The 19,969-nt window shown below is 41.6% G+C and overlaps 1 protein-coding gene across 5 annotated transcripts in view; it reads right to left on the reverse strand.

Moving 5' to 3' along the window:
• The window catches only part of LOC106576704 (inactive ubiquitin carboxyl-terminal hydrolase 54), a 106,127-nt gene extending 86,298 nt beyond the window's left edge, over positions 1-19,829 (reverse strand). For all 5 annotated transcript variants that reach the window (XM_045700767.1, XM_045700766.1, XM_014154022.2 and 2 more), the window contains exon 1: positions 19,735-19,829. The gene's annotated coding sequence lies outside the window, so the exon portion shown is untranslated. The remainder of the gene's footprint in view (positions 1-19,734) is intronic.
• Between the last annotated feature and the right edge of the window lie 140 nt (positions 19,830-19,969).

A 19,969-nucleotide genomic window follows, 5' to 3' on the forward strand; every position in this document is an offset into this window, starting at 1 on the left:
AGCCCGTTCTCTCTTTCTGAATAACGTTTTATAGTGTGGGACACATTTCAAAATTGAGATAATGCACCACTTGTTTCCTTTCAAGGCCTTAAGACAAATTAAACTGCTGCGCATCAACAAAAGAGTACAATATAGATTCCTCTCTTCCCACCAATTGGGAGAGGACCTGACCCATAATGTCACTACAGACTAAGAATAGGATCTGTCACTGTTACATACATAGGGAGCAAAGATCAGGAGGGTTAGGGGACAAAGGGTGCATCAGGACAATGAGACTAGCTGGCTGTAAACAGATGCTGTCAGTTTCCTCAGGTGTCAACCTCCACACACGTTGTGGACAGTCATTCACCATTCACCAATGCTCATGCATCCATTTAGTCACAATTGCTGGAGTCTCTAAGGGATCCCAGCTAGCTAGGACATATTCTAATCTACTGAGCATTATTATAAGTAATTCTACTGTAAAATGTTTTCTGATGCAACACTTAGTGCTCAGAATAGCCTCTCTCTCTCTATCAGATCCCACCGACGTACTCTGGTGGGCTGGAACCCGGAACTCGTCTCAGCTTTCACTCACCATATGCCTCCCTGGCATACACTGGTGCCAAAGGGAGGGAGTGATCCACTGGTCAACAAATGAGCAAACCGACCCTGACGCTCCTCAAAACTACATGAAGCCTCTATCTTTACTACCAGACACCGGCTTCAACATCATAAGCACAGAGGAGATAAGAAAAGAGAAATCCCAATTCATTGTTGTCTAAAAAGGACATGTGAACATATTCTATGTAAGACTGGTTAAAGTTCAAATAGAGGCTAATACCACTGATTTCAACCCAACATGCTCTGATTATGGCCGTCGGCCCGGGCTGGGGTTGGATGACTCGTCACTGGTGGTGTTGGGTGTGGACTTCCTGATGGTGGTTTCTGGCAAACTTTTCTATCCAATCAAAATTGGTTAGGCTGGCCAAAGTTGAATTACTGTTTAACGGATGCCCCGCCTCACTTTTCTCCACACCCCGAAAAAGAAATAAAATATAATCAGATGTGTTATTTTTTGGGAAATACATTCAGCTCTTCGTTTATAATTCACTGTTCGCTCTCCCTTGAGTCTTTCCCAAATTTATGCCCAAGAGACCGAACTGCCTCAGATCACACGGTCAGTTCATGTTCGAGCCTCAGATTGGACAGTGAAACACACGCTCGCACCTGCAGGCGACGTGCAGATGTTTCATTTCTCTCTCATGCCGTCATGGCTGAAGCCAGGTTAAACGTGGGACGTCGCTCATTATAAACAAACAGTTGGTTAAATTGATGGTTATTGCATAATTTTCTGATCTAATAGAAGCGATTAATAGACGAAACAACAATGTGATTTAACCAACTGACTGACCAGAGATCAGGGCTTTCATCAGCAAAGACACAGTGCAAGCTGATAGTATTTTGGACAACCAAATTGAAGTCAAAATGATTGATGAAATCGAAGTGTGTCAGCTGTACGGTGATTTGCGATTCATAACTTACATTTTACCGGTACTACCAGTAGTAGTAGGCCAACCGATAACACTACGACGGGATGCCTTTGAAGAGCTGATGCGCCGCCAAGAACAGCAAAAATGTCCAGCAAAGTACATAGCCAGTGGCACGCACACACTTCGTGCAGATCAGCAGGTAGGGGCTGTTCGTGGCAGCCAGGCAAGACAATCGAAGGAGGATGCGGTGAGAAAGGTTACTGGGCTCGAATTTAGTCACGCTTGATCTATATAGATCGATGCTTCTAATTGTACATGTTGTAAACATTTTTTATTTATTTTGATGATGATAGGTTATACTCTATGGCTGGATTTATGTATTTTTCCCAATGCTACATTCATTTGGCAGACCTAGCTTGATTGACCCTCTTTCTACAAGGCCTAGTCTATGAGAGGCATAATCATATTTGTATGAATATTTTGTTAGAGATGCATTCAGGTAATGAACTCATTATTATGCATCAACATTTTAATTTGATTACAATTATTTATTGTCAATCATTCTTAGGCTATACAATTATTTATTGTCAATCATTCTTAGGCTATACAATTATTTATTGTCAATCATTCTTAGGCTATACAATTAAGTAGATAATTGAACTGATAATACATTACTTTTTAAAAACGTGTTTTATTAATATGATAGGATGTATAATAGAATGCAATATTCTATGTGAATAATGTTCATTAATGTTAATTTGTGTATTCATAATAATAAACTGAAAATCAGTCTGAAATTGAATATTTCTCCTATTGTTCATGTCCTTATCCTCCTAATGTATTTTTTTTTTTTTTTTGCTCGCTCGCCTCACTTTTCTGTTAGGAAAATCCATTAAACTGTGAATCAATTTTGTCTGGCCTTAGGTAAAGACTTAGCTTAGGAGCACTTACAGTAAGTAACTTATTCTGCAATGATTCTACCAACACCCCCCCCCCATCTTATTATGAAATCATTTTTATCTCTTACGGTAAACCAAAAACCACAGTGGGAGGGAAGAAGGGGGTGTTGGATGTAAGGCAATTCCATGATAATAGAATGATGCTGATAATCACTTTTTTACTTAAAAATGTATACCAAACAAAAACTATCGATTGCAAAGTGAAACAAACCATAACAATCTATGGACAAGAAACTACTTTTAATATTTTCAACTGAAATTTTTTATAAAACATTTACTTGAACAACATTGCAGATGCAAAGTTTGATAACAAAATGACGATACATTTCTCTCCGTTTTTTTATGTGACCAGGTTTTCCTAAAACTCTGTTAAATATCTACTTCCGAATTAAGATTCTGTCACGCCTGCTCCCGCTCTCCCTCTCCCCAGCATTATGCACTCCTGCCACCATCAGTACGCACACCTGCCTTTCCCCTTTCACGCGCATCAGCACTTATTGGACTCACCTGGACTCAATCACCCCTGTCATTACCTCCCCTATATCTGTCTGGTTTCCCGCTCTATTCCCTGCTGCAGCATTAATTGCCATATGTCCTTGTTTACCCGTGTGCCAACGCTGTTCCTGTTTTGTTGTTCTGTTTGTCTGTTCCGTATAAAATGTCCACTCCCCGTACCTGCTTCTCATCTCCAGCGTCGGTCTTTACAGATTCAAAGATTTCAACAGAAAGAAGGGGGTGTCAACTATGATATGATACCTTGAGTTAGATCTATCATGAATAGGTACAAAAAGGTAGAATAGGGTTGCAAAATCCTGATAACTTTCCCAAAATGTTCAGGTTTTCCAGAAATCCTGGTTGTAGGTTCATGGATTTCCATCTTATTCCTTCCTGATTTTGGGAATATTCCAACCGGGACTTCTGGAAAACCTGGGAATTTTTGGAAAGTTAACGGAACTTTGCAACCCTAGGTAGAAATATAAAATATCCTCCTTTGCATATTTGGGTATTATTCTACACACTGGCTATTATTCTAATGATCTCCGCCCCCAAACAAGAACACATTTGGTTTGTCCAGACCGGACCAAATATGAACCAATCATAGACGTCTATGTTTCATAACTTTTGGCAGCACAGTAGAGTACAGTGGAGTACAGTAAAGTAGAGTATAACTCAGTACAGCAGAGTACAGTACATTATGGACAGTGTGCTCTACTGTACTGTACAGTTCTATGCTACTCTACTACAGTACAGATATTGCACTCTTCTTTACTTTACTGTATTGAACTCCACTTTAATGTGCTCTGCTGTACTGTACGGTCTAAACTTGTGAAACATAGACGTCAATGATTGTTACAGACTTGGTCCGGACAGATCAGAACCAATCATGGACATCTATGTTTGAGCCAAATCAAGGACAGTCTGGATGTTGAAATCAAGGCAAAGGCAGGCTGATCACATTTCAACTACTTTTCAACGTCCGGTGTTGGTCGGTGCTCAGTGAGTGAAGATGCTGGTTACAGTAAATGAAAAGAAAGGGGACTCATGGATAGGTGTCAGTAAGAGCCAGGGGAGATGTGACATTAACTGGAGAGAGGGAGAGAGAGGGAGGGAGAGGTTATCCAGACTGTTTTCAAACTCTTGCTTTGACCACCAGATGACAGAAAGAGAAAGAAAACATACGAGCTGAGCATAACAGTAGGCCAGTGGAAGGGAGGACAGTAGCAGGTGACCCAACTGTGGTTTGTTACTACATTGCATTCGGAAAGTATTGAGACCACTTGACTTTTTCCACATTATGTTACGTTACAGACTTAGTCTAAAATTGAATTAAAAAAAATCCTACTCAATCTACACATAATACCCCATAAAGACACAACAAAAACAGGTTTTTAGAAATATTAGCAAAATTCTTTAAAAAATAACTGAAATACCTTATTTACATAAGTATTCAGACCCTTTCCTATGAGACTCGAAATTGACCTCAGGTGCATCCTGTTTCCATTGATCATCATTGAGATGTTTCTACAACTTGATTGGTGTCCACCTGTGGTAAATTCAATTGATTGTACATTATTTGGAAAGGCACACACCTGTCTATATAAGGTCCCACAGTTGACAGTGTAAGTCAGAGCAAAAACCAAGCCATGAGGTCGAAGGAATTGTCCGTAGAGCTCCGAGACAGGATTGTGTTGAGGCACAGATCTGGGGAAGGGTACCAAAAAATGTCTGCAGCATTGAAGGCCCCCAAAGAACACAGTGGCCTCTATCATTCTTAAATGGAAGAATTTTGGAACCACCAAGACTCTTCCTAGAGCTGGCCACCCGGCCAAACTGAGCAATCGGGGGAGAATGGCCTTGGTCATGGAGGTGACCAAGAACCCGATGGTCACTCTGACAGAGCTCCAGAGTTCCTCTGTGGAGATGGGGAAACCTTCCAGAAGGACAACCATCTCCGCAGCACTCCACCAATCAGGCCTTTATGGTAGAGTGGCCAGACGGAAGCCAATCGTCAGTAAAACGCACATGACAAACACAAGTGAAAACACACACAACTAAATATGGCCTCCAATCAGAGATAACAACAAACAGCTGACTCTGATTGGAGGTCATTGACAAAACTAACGTAGACATAGAAAAACTAGAAAAACCACATAGAAATAGAAAACATAAACCAAAAACCCCGAAACACACTAAACAAACACCCCCTGTCACGCCCTGGCCAAACTACAATAACAACAACAACCCTTTTTACTGGTCAGGACGTGACATATTGTGTGTAGATTGATGATGAAAAAAAAACTATAATTGAATCAATTTTAGAATAAGGCTGTAACATAACAAGATGTGGGAAAAGTCAAGGATTCAGAATACTTTCCGAATGCACTGTATGTCTTCCCATTGTAGCTATTTCAATTGCAGACATTCTGTTACAGATTTTTTATGTCATTCTGTTACCGATTTGGTAACAGAATGATGCATTTTAATCACTTAATAATTCATTAAAGAAATATTATCTGTAAAAACACTACAACTAATTGATAGCTCAATCTTTACTTGTTACTTCTTGGTCGTTCCACCTCAAAAAGCACAAGAAAGTGGACCGCCCACGCCAATCCCACCCCAACAACGACTATATAGTATCAGTTCTCTATGTCTGACATGTAGTATGGAGCCGCGGCTCTTAGTATTGTTTCTTCTTCCTATATAATGTATTCTCAGTGAATGTGGTTATGTTTTTTTTTCCCCTGTTCAGAGAAATTTGTAATTGAAGTTGATAACTTTATGTCCCATCCTACATCCTGATATTACCATGTTGTGACCACTAGATGGTGCTGTTTTTAAAAATAAGAATTGAGTAACTCAATGATGTTACTTAAAGAGGATTTGTATATAAAGCGCGAAAATGCTAATATAGGTACCATTGACTTCCATTGGATTTGTGCCACAAATGCAAAAAGTTAGCATTTGAAACAGTGGCCAGGTAGACAAAATGCTGTCATACCTTATCCATAAACTGCTTACATGGTAAGAATTTTGTAATTTGGGTGAACTATCCCTTTAACATTGAGAGGGGGGTCTTTTTTACCTAACAGCAGGAACAGCACCGTCTAGTGGTCAGAACCTGGTAATATTAGGATGTAGGATGAGACATAAACCTAACAACTTCAATGACAAATTTCTCTGAACAGGGGGAAAAAAACATCACCAAATTCACTGACAATTCGTTTATTTTATTTTTTATTTAACCTTTATTTAACTGGGCAAGTCAGTTAAGAACAAATTCTTATTTACAATGACAGCCTACCGGGGAACAGTGGGTCAACTGCCTTGTTCAGTTGGTTAACTGCCTCGTTGGGCCCAACACTCTAACCACTAGGCTACCTGCCGCAACTAGGCTACCTGCCGTTACATAGGATGAAGAAACAATACTCCGAACCCCAGCTCCATTCTACTTGTATAGAGACCTGATACTGTATACTTGTTGATGGAGTGGGATTGGAGTGGGTTGTGGGGGGTCCGTGGGTGGCTTTTGACTATTTCTGGGGATTCCAAATGTCTTATTCATTGTTAGAAACAAGTTTGGTCTAAATCGGATGTCAGGTACTATACAGTGAGGGAAAAAAGTATTTGATCCCCTGCTGATTTTGTACATTTGCCCACTGACAAAGAAAGGATCAGTCTATAATTTTAATGGTAGGTTTATTTGAACAGTGAGAGACAGAATAACAACAAAAAAATCCAGAAAAACGCATGTCAAAAATGTTATAAATTTAATTGCATTTTAATGAGGGAAATAAGTATTTGACCCCCTCTCAATCAGAAAGATTTCTGGCTCCCAGGTGTCTTTTATACAGGTAACAAACTGAGATTAGGAGCACACTCTTAAAGGGAGTGCTCCTAATCTCAATTTGTTACCTGTATAAAAAACACCTGTCCACAGAAGCAATCAATCAATCAGATTCCAAACTCTCCACCATGGCCAAGACCAAAGAGCTCTCCAAGGATGTCAGGAACAAGATTGTAGACCTACACAAGGCTGGAATGGGCTACAAGACCATCGCCAAGCAGCTTGGTGAGAAGGTGACAACAGTTGGTGCGATTATTCGTAAATGGAAGAAACACAAAAGAACTGTCAATCTCCCTCGGCCTGGGGCTCCATGCAAGATCTCACCTCGTGGAGTTGCAATGATCATGAGAACCGTGAGGAATCAGCCCAGAACTACATGGGAGGATCTTGTCAATGATCTCAAGGCAGCTGGGACCATAGTCACCAAGAAAACAATTGGTAACACACTACGCCGTGAAGGACTGAAATCCTGCAGCATCCGCTAGGTCCCCCTGCTCAAGAAAGCACATATACATGCCCATCTGAAGTTTGCCAATGAACATCTGAATGATTCAGAGGACAATTGGGTGAAAGTGTTGTGGTCAGATGAGACCAAAATGGAGCACTTTGGCATCAACTCAACTCGCCGTGTTTGGAGGAGGAGGAATGCTGCCTATGACCCCAAGAACACCATCCCCACCGTCAAACATGGAGGTGGAAACATGCTTTGGGGGTTTTTGCTAAGGGGACAGGACAACTTCACCGCATCAAAGGGACGATGGACGGGGCCATGTACCGTCAAATCTTCGGTGAGAACCTCCTTCACTCAGCCAGGGCATTGAAAATGGGTCGTGGATGGGTATTCCAGTATGACAATGACCCAAAACACACGGCCAAGGCAACAAAGGAGTGGCTCAAGAAGAAGCACATTAAGGTCCTGGAGTGGCATAGCCAGTCTCCAGACCTTAATCCCATAGAAAATCTGTGGAGGGAGCTGAAGGTTCGAGTTGCCAAACGTCAGCCTCAAAACCTTAATGACTTGGAGAAGATCTGCAAAGAGGAGTGGGACAAAATCCCTCCTGAGATGTGTGCAAACATGGTGGCCAAATACAAGAAACGTCTGACCTCTCTGATTGCCAACAAGGGTTTTGCCACCAAGTACTAAGTCATGTTTTGCAGAGGGGTCAAATACTTATTTCCCTCATTAAAATGCAAATCAATTTATAACATTTTTGACATGCGTTTTTCTGGATTTTTTTGTTGTTATTCTGTCTCTCACTGTTCAAATAAACCTACCACTAAAATTATAGACTGATCATTTCGTTGTCAGTGGGCAAATGTACAAAATCAGCAGGTGATCAAATCCTTTTTTCCCTCACTGTATTTATTGAATATTATATGAATCCTATAAATTAAAATGGCCAATTTGGGTGCAATCAATTAGGTGAATTTGTCATATATCAAACTATGTGTTAACAAAATAATGTTGCATGAATGCTAATCTTATCTGTTTCAAACTAAATAAATGATTTCAGAACAAGCTGAGATGGTGAGTTGCTGAAATTACATGGAACGACCCTTCTACAAACTTCTATTATCCTCTCCTCATGAGGGAGAGAAATTTGAAAATATCTTAAAGGTCCAATGCAACTTTTTTCAGCTCAATATCAAATAGTTTCTGGTTGACAATTAAGTACATTACTGTGATTGTTTTCAATAAAAATAGTTTAAAAAAACTGAACCAAACATAGTTTCTTAGCAAAGAGCAATTTCCCCAGAAGAATTTTGCTAGGACTGTCTGGGTGGGGAGGGGAGAACTGAAAACTACCTGTTATTGGCAGAGGTTTGGAACTCTCTTTCTTACTGGTCTATAAACTAATTTACCACCTGGTGATGTCACCCCTTTCCAACTGTTTAACCAGAAATCAAAGTATTTGCTTATTCCTAACATTAAGAATAGAAAATGGTTGAAAAATATATGCCTTCATTTCTCAAAAATAAATATATACTTTCATTTGACACACAATTTGATATGCTCCTTTGCGCTTTACGTTGGTGCTCATGGGTTCTTTCACACGAAAATCCCCTGTATTAAAATGAGCAAATCTGCAGGGTTAGGCTACCCAACTTGGCAAGTCCTTGTGAGCCTTTCTATAACCTATGGTAGAGCGCAACGTTTCACCAATACTGCCTGAAAGCTTTGAGAAAGATGGAAAGAGAGAGAACATGGGACAGATGTGTCATGAAGTTTTAAAGAACTTTGGAACAAGATGTCGCCTGACCCTCACAACTTCTATTGTGTTGTTGTTGTTAACATAGCGGACATAGTCCTCCTCCCAAACTTCACACTATCTGAGTGGTCCACAATGTGGTTTAAAAATATATGTATTTTGTGTTGTTAATTATTGTACCATTGTGGAGTGACACTTCAAATTTTTTTTATCTTCTAACCATAATAATCATCCTTCATGTCAGATACAATGTGTTATGTCAGCTTCAATGAATTAATGCACGATTCAATGACAGAAAATATTGCGGTTCAGACTGTACTGTCATTTTGTAAGAGTCTCAGCCTGTTATTTGTTGTGCTGCAGCCGACATTCATTCTGCCTGTTCTAGCGCTGAGAGAACAGCAGGGACAGCTGACATTTGTACATGTTTAATAGCAGTGTGGTTAACCTTAAGTCATCTCCTCTTAAGGAGAACTGTAGGTCCAATCAAAACAATGAAGAGAGCATCCCATTAAACAGTGATGCGAGCCAGCCTGACTAACTGCAGCCATAAACCACCCATATTCCACGCACTCACACTTCTGGCATGTGTTAAATAAGGCTATGCGTAAATTATGTGGTCATTATCCCGGGGGACATAATGCAATCTGGTTGATTGTTGGGGGCACTATTACTGACTCTAGGGGTAATTTTGTCTCCATGAACATTTGTCGATACAGTTGAAGTCGGAAGTTTACATACACTTTAGCCAAATACATTAAACACAGTTTTTCACAATTCCTGACATTTAATCCTAGTAAAAATTCTCTGTCTTAGGTTAGTTAGGATCACCACTTTATTTAAGAATGTGAAATGTCAGAATAATAGTAGAGAGAAAGATTTATTTCAGCTTTTATTTCTTTCATCACATTCCCAGTGGCTCAGAAGTTTACATACACTCAATTAGTATTTGGTAGCATTGCCTTTAAATTGTTTAACTTGGGTCAAATGTTTCGGGTAACCTTCCACAAGCTTCCCACAATAAGTTGGGTGAATTTTGGTCCATTCTTCCTGACAGAGCTGGTGTAACTGAGTCAGGTTTGTAGGCCTCCTTGCTCGCACACGCTTTTTTAGTTCTGCCCACACATTTTCTATAGGATTGAGGTCAGAGTTTTGTGATGGCCACTCGAATACCTTGCCTTTGTTGTCCTTAAGCCATTTTGCCACAACTTTGGAAGTATGCTTTGGGTCATTGTCCATTTGGAAGACCCATTTGCGACCAAGCTTTAACTTCCTGACTGATGTCTTGAGATGTTGCTTCAATATATCCACATCATTTTCCATCCTCATGATGCCATCTATTTTGTGAAGGGCACCAGTCCCTCCTGCAGAAAAGCACCCCAACAACATGATGCTGCCAGCCCCGTGCTTCACGGTTGGGATGGTGTTCTTCGGCTTGCAAGCCTCCCCCTTTTTCCTCCAAACATAACGATGGTCATTATGGCCAAACAGTTCTATTTTTGTTTCATCAGACCAGAGGACATTTCTAAAAAAAGTACGATCTTTGTCCCCATGTGCAGTTCCAAACCATAGTCTGGCTTTTTAATGGCGGTTTTGGAGCAGTGGCTTCTTCCTTGCTGAGCGGCCTTTCAGGTTATGTTGATATAGGACTCGTTTTACTGTGGTTATAGATACTTTTGTACCTGTTTCCTCCAGCATCTTCACAAGGTCCTTTGCTGTTGTTCTGGGATTGATTTGCACTTTTCGGCCACCAAAGTACGTTCATCTCTAGGAGACAGAACGCGTCTCCTTCCTGAGTGGTATGACGGCTGCGTGGTCCCATGGTGTTTATATTTGTGTACTATTGTTTGTACAGATGAACGTGGTACCTTCAGGCGTTTGGAAATTGCTCCCAAGAATGAACCAGACTTGTGGAGGTCTACAATTTTTTTATGAGGTCTTGGCTGATTTCTTTTGATTTTCCCATGATGTCAAGCAAAGAGGCACAGAGTTTGAAGGTAGGCCTTGAAATACATCCACAGGTACACCTTCAATTGACTCAAATTATGTCAATTAGCCTATCAGAAGCTTCTAAAGCCATGACATCATTTTCTGGAATTTTCCAAGCTGTTTAAAGGCACAGTCAACTTAATGTATGTAAACTTCTGACCCACTGGAATTGTGATACAGTGAATTATAAGTGAAATAATCTGTCTGTAAACAATTGTTGGAAAAATTACTTGTGTTATGCATAAAGTTGATGTCCTAACCGACTTGCCAAAACTATAGTTTGTTAACAAGAAATTTGTGGAGTGGTTGAAAAACAAGTTTTAATGACTCCAACATAAGTGTACGTAAACTTCCGACTTCAACTGTATTAGTAAGAACGGCCAATGGCCCACTGATAAGATCCGTCTGGAGCTGTGGTGTAGCCTGTGAAGGCATTATTAGGTGAACTGGAAACAGACCAACGCCTGAGACACAAGCCTGAGTGCCTGAAGGTGTCCCTCCACCATTCCCTACGCATCATTGAACATTAAATGCACCCCTTCTTTCTTTCCTTCCCTCCACATACACAAAACAGCTGTGACAAGGCAGAACCAGCTTCTTCTGAATCCATTTAACAATGATGTCAGACTCCTATGCTCAGGTGGACTGACCTCTTAATAATTGAGATACTTGAATAATGAAAACGGATTGACTCCACGACAACAGATCAAAAAGAGTTTGATGCGAAAGTAAAACGGTAATAGATGAGGAGGGTGAGACTGGCTAATTACATAATGGCCAGTCTAGACTGCCTCAGCTAGTCTGCTTACACACAGATTCAATGCATTAGAGCCTACCTCTGTATTACACTCTCCATTACCATCTAAAGACCAGCCTCTTGTCCCGATGTGTCTGCGTAACTCCTGTTTAACAACAACTCTAATTTCTGCCACGTCCCCTCTCGGCAATCCTGCTTAGCCGTGTTTCATTTCTGCACTGAAGATTACAGCTGATAGAAAACATACGGCCGCTGCTGTGGGTGAAAATAAGCAGGCCTGGGCAGAGAGTGCAGGGGGAGGGATGGAGGGAGGGAACTGGGCTCCGGGTCCATGGACGACATGCCAGGCATTGGTTCGCTCCGCCACAGAGGGCCTAATGGGAGCCTGACGCAGTAGGAGCAGGTTATCAGTAGACTGAGCAGCAGTACCTATAGAGATGTACAGCCCAGTCTCGCTAGCCTCCTGCTGGGAAAGGGATTGAATTTACCCCCGTTTTTTAACCATCCTCACTTCTCTGACAAATTGAAAAGGGAGGCCGCATATTTCAGATGTGTTAGACCAAAGAATTGCAATTTACCAACTGGTGGGACTGTAATGGGAGAAATATAACAGATACAATACTAAAGGAGATGAGTAGGCTATATTCTAATCTCCGATAAGAGACGCAGTACTGTTTTGCATAGGACCCCTATTGTATCACCCTCTGACATTTACAGAGATGCCGCTTTTGCTCCACTGTTCCCAGGCTTGTTTATATTATAAATAGGTGGGGATAGCACGTCACAACATGGGGTGGTCTCTCCTGCTTATCTGAGTTTGCACAGGACGCTGGCTGCCAGGATGGACCAGGCTGATAATGGAGGTCACTGAAGCCCAGGTTAATAGAAGGGGAAAGCATCACGGCTTGAATCTAGACACCCAGAGCGCAGGAGCCATGAAGTCTGAGTAGTGATCTAAGTCACTTTCTTGGGAGCTCTTTCAAGCAATAATCTGTTTTTGTTCCTCCTCAGAAAGTAGCACTTTTTCGAAAAGTAGGCCTTATCCTAGGACATCTAATAACACACTGGCTTTATCCAGGCCCTTCCTGACTAACATCAGGAAGCTGCACCTGCAACTTTCAAGCACGGTATACCGCCTACCAAAACAGTCCACAGACCCTATCTCTAAAAGAATGCATGGGAACACTCTGTCCGTATGTTAAGTTATTCATCTCCAAATTTTACATAACAATCCATGGCCTAATTTAGCATGCAGGCCAGGACTCACATTTACTTTGCACAGCTAATCTATGAGAGAGAGAGAGAGAGAGAGAGAGAGAGAGAGAGAGAGAGAGAGAGAGAGAAGAGGCTAAGAAAGAGAGAAAGAGGCCGAGGGGGCTGGTCAGAGATATCAAAGCATGCACTAATCTAATCACCCCCTCTCTCTCCATACTTCACAGAGCTTGTGTTATTGTTTACTAGTTTATGCAATGCGAGGAGTGTTGAGAAGATACGCATGTCTGCACGATTTAGTCACATTCACTTGGGAAAAGCACTTAGGGCAAAAGAAGGGAAAAAACTGTCTGGCATTTTACATTTTGAAAGGACAATAGAATAACTCTCTCTCCCTCTCTAGCCTAAGCCTCTCTGTGTTTTTCTAACTTCTGCAGATCTCGAGTTGTAACAGATCAGCAATTCATAACCAATTAGCCTAGCTACAGTATAACCCTTAGATCCCTCTCCAGACTGTTTATATACAGTTGAAGTCGGAAGTTTACATACACTTAGTTTGGAGTCATTAAAACTTGTTTTTCAACCACTCCACAAATTACTTGTTGAAAAACGATGGTTTTGGCAAGTCGGTTAGGACATCTACTTTGTGCATAACACAAGTAATTTTTCCAACAATTGTTTACAGACAGATTATTTCACTTATAATTCCCTGTATCACAATTCCAGTGGGTCAGAAGTTTACATACACTAAGTTGACTGTGCCTTTAAACAGCTTGGAAAATTCCATAAAATGATGTCATGGCTTTAGAAGCTTCTGATAGGCTAATTGACATCATTTGAGTCAATTGGAGATGTACCTGCGAATGTATTTCAAGGCCTACCTTCAAACTCTGTGCCTCTTTGCTTGACATCATGGGAAAATCAAAAGAAATCAGCCAAGACCTCAGAAAACAATTGTAGACCTCCACAAGTCTGGTTCATCCTTGGGAGCAATTTCCAAACCCCTGAAGGTACCACGTTCATCGGTACAAACAATAGTACACAAGTATAAACACCATGGGACCACGCAGCCATCATACCGCTCAGGAAGGAGACGCGTTCTGTCTCCTAGAGATGAACGTATTTTGGTGCGAAAGGTGCAAATCAATCCCAGAAAAACAGCAAAGGACCTTGTGAAGATGCTGGAGGAAACAGGTACAAAAGTATCTATATCCACAGTAAAATGAGTCCTATATCGACATAACCTGAAAGGCCACTCAGCAAGGAGGAAGCCACTGTCCCAAAACCGCCATAAAAAAAAGCCAAACTATGGTTTGCAACTGCACATGGGGACAAAGATCGTACTTTTTGTAGAAATGTCCTCTGGTCTGATGAAACAAAAAAATAGAACTGTTTGGCCATAATGACCATCGTTATGTTTGGAGGAAAAAGGGGAACGCTTGCAAGCTGAAGAACACCATCCCAATCGTGAAGCACGGGGCTGGCAGCATCATGTTGTGGGGGTGCTTTTTGTTGTGGGGGAGGCCTACAAACCTGACTCAGTTACACCAGCTCTGTGTAACGGACTTCATATAGAGGGGACCAAAAAGCAGCGTGTTGAGTGCTCATGATGATATTTATTAACTCAAAACACTAATAATAAATGGAAACGATCGACTTACCGTTCTGTCAGGTACAGAGACTAAACAGAATGCAACTGCCCACAAACACAAGTGAAAAAACCCCTACTTAAATATGATCTCCAATTAGAGGCAACGAGGACCAGCTCTCTCCAATTGGAGATCAACCCCAAAAAAAACCATAGAAATAGAACAACTAGAACTAAAACATAGAAAACATAGAAAAACACAAAACACCCCCTGTCATGCCCTGAAAATCACATCTTACTATGGTCAGGACGTGACACTCTGTCAGGAGGAATGGGCCAAAATTCACCCAACTTATTGTGGGAAGCTTGTGGAAGGCTACCCGACACGTTTGACCCAAGTTAAACAATTTAAAGGCAATGCTACCAAATACTAATTGTGTGTATGTAAACTTCTGAGCCACTGGGAATGTGATGAAAGAAATAAAAGCTGAAATAAATCATTCTCTCTACTATTATTCTGACATTTCACACTCTAAAAAATAAAGTGGTGATCCTAACTGACCTAAGACAGGACATTTTTACTAGGATTAAATGTCAGAAATTGTGAAAAACTGAGTTTAAATGTATTTGGCTCAGGTGTATGTGAACTTCCGACTTCAACTGTATGTTCCCACCTATCATAGACGAAACGATAAAATCCTGTCATTTTCTCTTCATCAGCAGAAAACAAAGCAGACTTGCACGGTGGGGGCTTAAAATAGATTTACAATCATGTTATGTAAGAAAACACTGACTGTGCTAAATAATATAGAAAATCCAATGGTTGATTTATAAAAGTACTACACTCACACATCAGTTTGGGTGCTGGGGAACCATATGCTACTGGGGTGAATTTTCACACCCACATCACACATGCAGCATCTCCCACAGTCAATTCAATAACGTGCCACTTGGGCAAAATACTGTATGTTTTGAAAATGGATGAGATGACAGAAAAGCTGCATGTAATTGTATGCACTTTTCCCGATGACAGAGCCTTGTTAAGGGGAAATGAAGAGTAGCCTAGACAAGGCCATATTATCCCCCAAGTGTCTATTTTCCGCACCCACAGGACATCATAGGCACACAAGTTTAGGTTATTCTATCTCTATATCTATATCCACCTGTCTGCAAATTATATTTTTTAAATCCATCATATTGTCAACTGTATAATTTCTCTGTTCTTCGCCTTCCATCATAAAAGCAACTTTATGTAGCAAAACTATTCCACTGTGTAAAAACCACTCAACTTTCTCAAGTAACACAGCTATACTACACTGTAACACATCATAACACAGCATTACTACACTGTAACACGTCGTAACACAGCATTACTACACTGTTCTGCATTATTGTGCATGTGAAATGACATGCATCAATTCATCCATTAGGATCAATGATGGAATCAAACAAGGATTAAAAAATGATACATCTAGCACGCGTGAGGGCGACATGCATTTTTGTTGTTGAAATGTTTAAAATAAAACAGGATGACATCTCTACAAATGCACCATATCATTTTGTTGAGGGTATAGGAGCTATGTCCGCAACTGAGTCTGACAGACGGAGAGGCGGGTTGACAAGACAAGAGAAACTATTTCCATGCTTATCCACGTACCTTGATTAGTATGTGTTCATAACACCAAGTACCATATAGAATGCATTAGCTATATCTAAATCAACAACTCTTGCCGAGTTACGGACTAGATGCAGCTAACAATTTAGCTGTGAATCACTCCTTTTCCTGGATCCAGGACTTCCTGACAGGCAGACTCCAGGTGGTGAGGGTAGGCAACACACCTCCACCACGCTGACCCTCAACATGGGGGGCCCCCAGGGGTGCGTGCTTAGTCCCCTACTGTCCTCTATGTACACCCACAACTGCTTGGCCACACACAACTTCAACACCATCATTAATCACTAATTGATGTAGTTCTGTCCTTAAGCTGTTCTTGTCTATTAACTTCACTAGGTTAGGGGGCAGCATTCGGAATTTTGGATGAAAAGCGTGCCCAAATTAAACTGCCTGCTACTCAGGCCCAGAAGCTAGGATATGCATATAATTGGTAGATTTGGATAGAAAACACTCCAAAGTTTCCAAAACTGTTAAAAATAATGTCTGTGAGTATAACAGAACTGATATGGCTGGCAAAAGCCTGAGGAAAATCCATCCAGGAAGTACTATTATTTTGAAAGGCTGTTTTTCCACTGAAAGCCTATCCACCATACAAAGACTTAGGACCCAGTTCACGATCTCTACGGCTTCTTCTACATGTGGCCAGTCTTTAGGCATTGTTTCAGGCTTTTACTCAGAAAAATTAGGGAGATACATCACTTTCAATGAGTGGACAGTGGAAATTTCCAGACATGAGTCCAGCGCGTGATCGGGAGCGCAACTTTCTTGTTTCTTTTACATTTGTAATTTTTTTTTGTTATTTAGCAGACACTCTTATCCAGAGCGACTTACAGTGGTGAATGCATACATTTGATACATTTCATTTCATGCATTTCTTTGTACTGGCCCCCCATGGGAATCGAACCCACAACCCTGGCGTTGCACACACCATGCTGGCGTTGCAAACACCATGCTCTACCAACTGAGCCACAGGGAAGGCTAGTGCCAGGCCACCAGGCCTTTTCTATTGAAGAAGCTTTATGAGAAAAACAACCTGAGGATTGATTTTAAACATCGTTTGACATGTTTCTACGAACTTTTATTGTACTTTTTTGACTTTTCGTCTGGATGTTGAGAGTGTGCTTTGTGCCTTTGGATTACTGAACAAAACGCACCAACAAAACTGAAGTTTTTGGACATAAAGAGGGACATTATCGAACAAAACAAACATTTATTGTGTAACATGGAGTCCTGGGAGTGCCCCCAGATGAAGATCATCAAAGGACAGTGATTCATTTAATCGCTATTTCTGACTTGTGAGTCCTCTCCTTGGCTGAAAAATGTCTGTATGGTGTTTTGTGGCCTGGCGCTGTCCTAACATAATCGCATGGTGTGCTTTCGCTGTAAAGCCTTTTTGAAATCTGACACAGCGGCTGGATTAACAAGACGTTTATCTTTAATCCTATGTATAACACTTGTATCTTTCATCAATGTTTATTATAAGTATTTCTGTAATTTGATTTGGCTCTCTGCAATTTCACCGGATGTTATTTGAGACAATGCATTACTGAACATAACGCGCCAATTTAAACTGAGGTTTTTGGACATAAAGAGGGACTTTATTGAACAAAACAAACATTTATTGTGTAACATGGAGTCCTGGGAGTGCCACCAGATGAAGATCATCAAAGGTTAGTGATTCATTTAATCTCTATTTCTGACTTTTGTGAGTCCTCTCCTTGGCTGGAAAAGGTCTGTATGGTTTCTTGTGGCTAGGCGCTGTCCTAACATAATCGCATGGTGTGCTTTCGCCGTAAAGCCTTTTTGAAATCGGACACTGTGGTTGGATTAACAAGGAGTTTATCTTTAAAATGGTGTATAATACTTGTATGTTTGAGGAATTTTAATTATGGGATTTCTGTTGTTTGAATTTGGTGCCCTGCAATTTCACTGGCTGCTGTCGAGGTGGGACGTTAGCGTCCCAATGATATCAGAGAGGTTAATGTTCTGTATTATGTCACGTTTCATGTGGAACCCAGGAAGAGTAGCTACTTTTGCAGCAGCCAATAAAATACCAAAAATACCAAGTTTCCCGTTGGCACGACGGTGGTGGGCCTGATCGTCGACGAGACAGCCTACAGGGAGGAGGTTAGAGCACTGCCAGAGTGACCTCTAACGTTGATCTTGGACTACAGGAAACAGGAGGGGGAGCACGCCCCTTGCCATCGACGGAGCTGCAGTGGAGAGGGTCAAAAGCTTCAAGTTCCTCGGTGTGCACATCACAGATGACCTGACATGGTCCAATCACACCACTACCGCTCTGAAGAAGGCGCAACAGTGCCTTTTCAACCTCAGGCGACTGAAGAAATTTGGCATGGGCCCTCAGGCCCTCAAGAAGTTCTACAGCTGCACAATCGAGAGCATCTTGACCGGCTGCATCACCGTTTGGTACGGCAACTGCAACGCCCTCAACCATAAGGTTCTACAAAGGATGGTGAGGACGGCCCAATACATCACTGGGGGCGAGCCCCCTGCCCTCCGGGACATGAACTCCAGGCAGTGTCTGAGAAAAGCCCGAAAGATTGTCAAGGACTCCTGTCACTCGAGCCACGGACTGTTCACTCTGTTACCATCTGGCAAGCGGCATCGGAGCATTGGGTCTCGGACCAACAGGCTCCAAGACAGCTACTACCAACAGGCCATCAGACTGCTGAACAGCTAACCCTAGATGTCTACCTGTACAGACATGCACCTACAGAGACTATTTGCACCTCAGAGACTATCCGCACTTTAGAGATTATTTGCACTGACTACCAACACATCGAACCCTTACCCACAAACTTACACACATGCACCCACACACACACTCAGAACTCTCTCTCTCTCTCTCACACACACACACACACACACACACACACACACACACAGTCAACCCTGCTGTTCTATTTATTCCACAGAGTGACATGAAGACACTACCCACTTTATATGTGTAAATACAGTGTAATACAGTCCAGTAATACTATGCATACTATATTATTGTTATTGACTAATATACTGCATTGTTGAGGGAGCTAGCACACAAGCATTTCGCTGCACATGTTATACCTGCTGTAAACGGCGTATGCGACTAATAACATTTGATTTGATTTCAACTGGTAAACACCGTTGGAGATTATCTGTATCAACGCTAACACACCGTGCACGCAAGTTAAATATCTGGAAGAAGCAAACGACGTACAAGGTATGGCGTGCATATGGCTGCGTATGCGCAGTCTAAATAATCAAGAGAGCCGGTTAGATAACGAAGTCGAAATCCAATGTGCTGTGGTTACGGAGCAGACAGAGCATCCTCTTGCAACGCATCCCTATGGTGAACGTCACTCTCAATGTATCACAGGACTCGCGTGCATTTAGCCTACACGCGATTGCAGCCTGTATTTGTCCATGTTCCATAACTTAACTCGTGTTCTAAATTGGTAATTTTATCTAAATCCTTCCAATTTCTCATTTGGTTTATGTATCAAGTTTGTGGACAGCCGACTTACCTTTTCAACCCCGATGTTGCCTTGTCCCTCGTCCTGAGGGACTTGAGTGAAACGCTCTACCGCTAAACCCCAGTCAAACCTCCTCTAGCGTCACCCTGCGCTGCAGCCAAGGCAACCAATGCTCGCGATATTTTGGCTTGGCGTCTTGAGAGGTGATAGTCAAGTGCTTGACACAAGGGGGACGGACTGAGGAGGAAAAAAGTGGGCACTGACTGATGATTTTATTTAACATTTT

Source organism: Salmo salar, chromosome ssa18, assembly GCF_905237065.1.
Source record: "Salmo salar chromosome ssa18, Ssal_v3.1, whole genome shotgun sequence".
NCBI lineage: Eukaryota > Metazoa > Chordata > Actinopteri > Salmoniformes > Salmonidae > Salmo > Salmo salar.